This window comes from Oncorhynchus mykiss, unplaced genomic scaffold, assembly GCF_013265735.2.
Source record: "Oncorhynchus mykiss isolate Arlee unplaced genomic scaffold, USDA_OmykA_1.1 un_scaffold_274, whole genome shotgun sequence".
NCBI classification, from domain to species: Eukaryota; Metazoa; Chordata; class Actinopteri; order Salmoniformes; family Salmonidae; genus Oncorhynchus; species Oncorhynchus mykiss.
The window spans coordinates 240078-246155 of record NW_023493728.1 but is presented as its reverse complement, the minus strand read 5'-3'; positions in this window follow the sequence as shown (position 1 = coordinate 246155).

The following is a 6078-nucleotide window of genomic DNA, read 5'->3' as shown; positions in this document are numbered from 1 at the left end:
AGACAAGACAAAAGACAAAATAATATAATAGAGACAGTAGATCTAGCTGGTCTGTCATAATATAATAGTGAAATTAGATCAGGCGGGTCTGTCATAATATAATAGAGACAGTAGATCTAGCTGATCTGTCATAATATAAAAGAGAACGTAGATCTAGGTGATCTGTCATAATATAATAGAGACATTAGATCTAGCTGGTCTGTCATAATATAATAGAGACAGTAGATCTAGCTGGTCTGTCATAATATAATAGAGGCAGTAGATCTAGCGTGTCTGTCATAATATAATAGAGACAGTAGATCTAGCTGGTCTGTCATAATATAATAGAGACAGTAGATTTAGCTGGTCTGTCATAATATAATAGAGACAGTAGAGACAGTTAATCTAGCTGGTCTGTCATATTATAATAGAGACAGTAGATCTAGCTGGTCTGTCATAATATAATAGAGAATGTAGATCTAGCTGGTCTGTCATATTATAATAGAGACAGTAGATCGAGCTGGTCTGTCATAATTTAATAGGGACAGTAGATCTAGCTGGTCTGTAATAATATAATAGAGAGAATAGATCTAGCTGATCTGTCATAATTTAATAGGGACAGTAGATCTAGCTGGTCTGTAATAATATAATAGAGAGAATAGATCTAGCTGGTCTGTCATAATATAATAGAGACAGTAGATCTAGCTGGTCTGTCACAATATAACAGTGTCATTAGATCAGGCGGGTCTGTCATAACATAATAGAGACAGTAGATCTAGCTGGTCTGTCACAATATAACAGTGTCATTAGATCAGGCGGGTCTGTCATAACATAATAGAGACAGTAGATCTAGCTGGTGTGTCATAATATAATAGAGGCAGTAGATCTAGCGTGTCTGTCATAATATAATAGAGACAGTAGATCTAGCTGGTCTGTCATAATTTAATAGAGACAGTAGATTTAGCTGGTCTGTCATAATATAATAGAGACAGTAGATTTAGCTGGTTTGTCATAATATAATAGAGACAGTAGATTTAGCTGGTCTGTCATAATATAATAGAGACAGTAGAGACAGTTAATCTAGCTGGTCTGTCATAATATAACAGTGTCATTAGATCAGGCGGGTCTGTCATAACATAATAGAGACAGTAGATCTAGCTGGTCTGTCACAATATAACAGTGTCATTAGATCAGGCGGGTCTGTCATAACATAATAGAGACAGTAGATCTAGCTGGTGTGTCATAATACAATAGAGACAGTTAATCTAGCTGGTCTGTCATATTATAATAGAGACAGTAGATCTAGCTGGTCTGTCATAATATAATAGAGAATATAGATCTAGCTGGTCTGTCATAAAATAATAGAGAATGTAGATCTAGCTGGTCTGTCATAATATAATAGAGACAGTAGATCGAGCTGGTCTGTCATAATTTAATAGGGACAGCAGATCTAGCTGGTCTGTCATAATATAATAGAGATAGTAGATCTAGCGGGTCTGTCATAATATAATAGAGACAGTAGATCTAGCTGGTCTGTCATAATATAATAGAGATAATAGATCTAGCTGATTTGTCACAATATAATAGAGACAGTAGATCTAGGTGATCTGTCATAACATAATAGAGACATTAGATCTAGCTGGTCTGTCATAATATAATAGAGACAGTAGATCTAGCTGGTCTGTCACAATATAACAGTGTCATTAGATCAGACGGGTCTGTCATAACATAATAGAGACAGTAGATCTAGCTGGTGTGTCATAATATAATAGAGGCAGTAGATCTAGCATGTCTGTCATAATATGATAGAGACAGTAGATTTAGCTGGTCTGTCATAATATAATAGAGACAGTAGATCTAGCTGGTCTGTCATAATATAATAGAGGCAGTAGATCTAGCGTGTCTGTCATAATATAATAGTGACAGTAGTTCTAGCTGGTCTGTCATAATATAATAGAGACAGTAGATTTAGCTGGTCTGTCATAATATAATAGAGACAGTAGATGTAGCTGGTCTGTCATAATATAATAGAGATAGTAGATCTAGCTGGTCTGTCATAATATAATAGAGACAGTAGATCTAGCTGGTCTGTCATAATATAATAGAGACAGTAGATTTAGCTGGTCTGTCATAATATAATAGAGAGAATAGATCTAGCTGGTCTGTCATAACATAATAGACAGTAGATCTAGCTGGTCTGTCATAATATAATAGAGACAGTAGATTTAGCTGGTCTGTCATAATATAATAGAGACAGTAGATCTAGCTGGTCTGTCATAATATAATAGAGACAGTAGATCTAGCTGGTCTGTCATAATATAATAGAGACAGTAGATTTAGCTGGTCTGTCATAATATAATAGAGACAGTAGATTTAGCTGGTCTGTCATAATATAATAGAGGCTGTAGATCTAGCGTGTCTGTCAGCGCCGTGTGTATAGGTGGCAAGGAAGTCAGGCCCAGGAGAGTCGAAATAGAGTGTAAATGGAGTCTTTTAATAACTGTCCACAGAACATGCTCCATAACACTAAATAGTACAGACATGAAAAAACATGGGTACGAGGACCCGTCGCGCACCAATACAACAAATAAACAACTCTGACAATAAAACAATCTCTGACAAAGACATGAGGGGAAACAGAGCGTTAAATACACAACAGTTAATGAATGGGATTGAAAACAGGTGTGTGGGAAGACAAGACAAAAGACAAAATAATATAATAGAGACAGTAGATCTAGCTTGTCTGTCATAATATAATAGTGAAATTAGATCAGGCGGGTCTGTCATAATATAATAGAGACAGTAGATCTAGCTGATCTGTCATAATATAAAAGAGAACGTAGATCTAGGTGATCTGTCATAATATAATAGAGACATTAGATCTAGCTGGTCTGTCATAATATAATAGAGACAGTAGATCTAGCTGGTCTGTCATAATATAATAGAGGCAGTAGATCTAGCATGTCTGTCATAATATAATAGAGACAGTAGATCCAGCTGGTCTGTCATAATATAATAGAGACAGTAGATTTAGCTGGTCTGTCATAATATAATAGAGACAGTAGAGACAGTAGAGACAGTTAATCTAGCTGGTCTGTCATATTATAATAGAGACAGTAGATCTAGCTGGTCTGTCATAATATAATAGAGAATGTAGATCTAGCTGGTCTGTCATATTATAATAGAGACAGTAGATCGAGCTGGTCTGTCATAAGTTAATAGGGACAGTAGATCTAGCTGGTCTGTAATAATATAATAGAGAGAATAGATCTAGCTGATCTGTCATAATTTAATAGGGACAGTAGATCTAGCTGGTCTGTAATAATATAATAGAGAGAATAGATCTAGCTGGTCTGTCATAATATAATAGAGACAGTAGATCTAGCTGGTCTGTCACAATATAACAGTGTCATTAGATCAGGCGGGTCTGTCATAACATAATAGAGACAGTAGATCTAGCTGGTCTGTCACAATATAACAGTGTCATTAGATCAGGCGGGTCTGTCATAACATAATAGAGACAGTAGATCTAGCTGGTGTGTCATAATATAATAGAGGCAGTAGATCTAGCGTGTCTGTCATAATATAATAGAGACAGTAGATCTAGCTGGTCTGTCATAATTTAATAGAGACAGTAGATTTAGCTGGTCTGTCATAATATAATAGAGACAGTAGAGACAGTTAATCTAGCTGGTCTGTCATAATATAACAGTGTCATTAGATCAGGCGGGTCTGTCATAACATAATAGAGACAGTAGATCTAGCTGGTCTGTCACAATATAACAGTGTCATTAGATCAGGCGGGTCTGTCATAATATAATAGAGACAGTAGATCTAGCTGGTGTGTCATAATATAATAGAGACAGTTAATCTAGCTGGTCTGTCATATTATAATAGAGACAGTAGATCTAGCTGGTCTGTCATAATATAATAGAGAATATAGATCTAGCTGTTCTGTCATAAAATAATAGAGAATGTAGATCTAGCTGGTCTGTCATAATATAATAGAGACAGTAGATCGAGCTGGTCTGTCATAATTTAATAGGGACAGCAGATCTAGCTGGTCTGTCATAATATAATAGAGACAGTAGAGACAGTTAATCTAGCTGGTCTGTCATATTATAATAGAGACAGTAGATCTAGCTGGTCTGTCATAATATAACAGAGAATGTAGATCTAGCTGGTCTGCCATAAAATAATAGAGATATTAGATCTAGCTGGTCTGTCATAATATAATAGAGACAGTAGATCGTGCTGGTGTGTCATAATTTAATAGGGACTGTAGATCTAGCTGGTCTGTAATAATATAATAGAGAGAATAGATCTAGCTGATCTGTCACAATATAATAGAGACAGTAGATCTAGGTGATCTGTCATAATATAATAGAGACATTAGATCTAGCTGGTCTGTCACAATATAATAGAGACAGTAGATCTAGCTGGTCTGTCACAATATAACAGTGTCATTAGATCAGGCGGGTCTGTCATAAATATAATAGAGACAGTAGATCTAGCTGGTCTGTCATAATTTAATAGAGACAGTAGATTTAGCTGGTCTGTCATAATATAATAGAGATAATAGATTTAGCTGGTCTGTCATAATATAATAGAGACAGTAGAGACAGTTGATCTAGCTGGTCTGTCATATTATAATAGAGACAGTAGATCTAGCTGGTCTGTCATAATATAATAGAAACAGTAGATCTAGCTGGTCTTTCATAATATAATAGAGAGAATAGATCTAGCTGGTCTGTCATAATATAATAGAGGCAGTAGATCTAGCTGGTCTGTCATAATATAATAGAGACAGTAGATCTAGCTGGTCTGTCATAATATAATAGATAATGTAGATCTAGCTGGTCTGTCATAATATAATAGAGAGAATAGATCTAGCTGGTCTGTCATAACATAATAGAGATTAGATCTAGCTGGTCTGTCATAAAATAGAGATATTAGATCTAGCTGGTCTGTCATAATTTAATAGGGACAGTAGATCTAGCTGGTCTGTCATAATATAATAGAGATAGTAGATCTAGCTGATCTGTCACAATATAATAGAGACAGTAGATCTAGGTGATCTGTCATAATATAATAGAGACATTAGATCTAGCTGGTCTGTCATAACATAATAGAGACATTAGATCTAGCTGGTCTGTCATATTATAATAGAGACAGTAGATCTAGCTGGTCTGTCATAATATAAAAGAGACAGTAGATCTAGCTGGTCTGTCATATTATAATAGAGCCAGGAGATCTAGCTGGTCTGTCATAATATAATAGAGAATGTAGATCAAGCTGGTCTGTCATAAAATAGAGATATTAGATCTAGCTGGTCTGTCATGATTTATTTTGGACAGTAGATCTAGCTGGTCTTTCATAATATAATAGAGATAGTAGATCTAGTGGGTCTGTCATAATATAATAGAGACAGTAGATCTAGCTGGTCTGTCATAATATAATAGAGAGAATAGATCTAGCTGATCTGTCACAATATAATAGAGACAGTAGATCTAGGTGATCTGTCATAATATAATAGAGACATTAGATCTAGCTGGTCTGTCATAACATAATAGAGACATTAGATCTAGCTGGTCTGTCACAATATAACAGTGTCCTTAGATCAGGCGGGTCTGTCATAATATAATAGAGACAGTAGATCTAGCTGGTCTGTCATAACATAATAGAGACATTAGATCTAGCTGGTCTGTCACAATATAACAGTGTCCTTAGATCAGGCGGGTCTGTCATAATATAATAGAGGCACTAGATCTAGCGTGTCTGTCATAATATAAAAGAGACAGTAGATCTAGCTGGTCTGTCATAGTATAATAGAGACAGTAGATTTAGCTGGTCTGTCATAATATAATAGAGACAGTAGATCTAGCTGGTCTGTCATAATATAATAGAGGCAGTAGATCTAGCGTGTCTGTCATAATATAATAGAGACAGTAGATCTAGCTGGTCTGTCATAATATAATAGAGACAGTAGATCTAGCTGGTCTGTCATAATATAATAGAGACAGTAGAGACAGTTGATCTAGCTGGTCTGTCATATTATAATAGAGGCAGTAGATCTAGCGTGTCTGTCATAATATAATA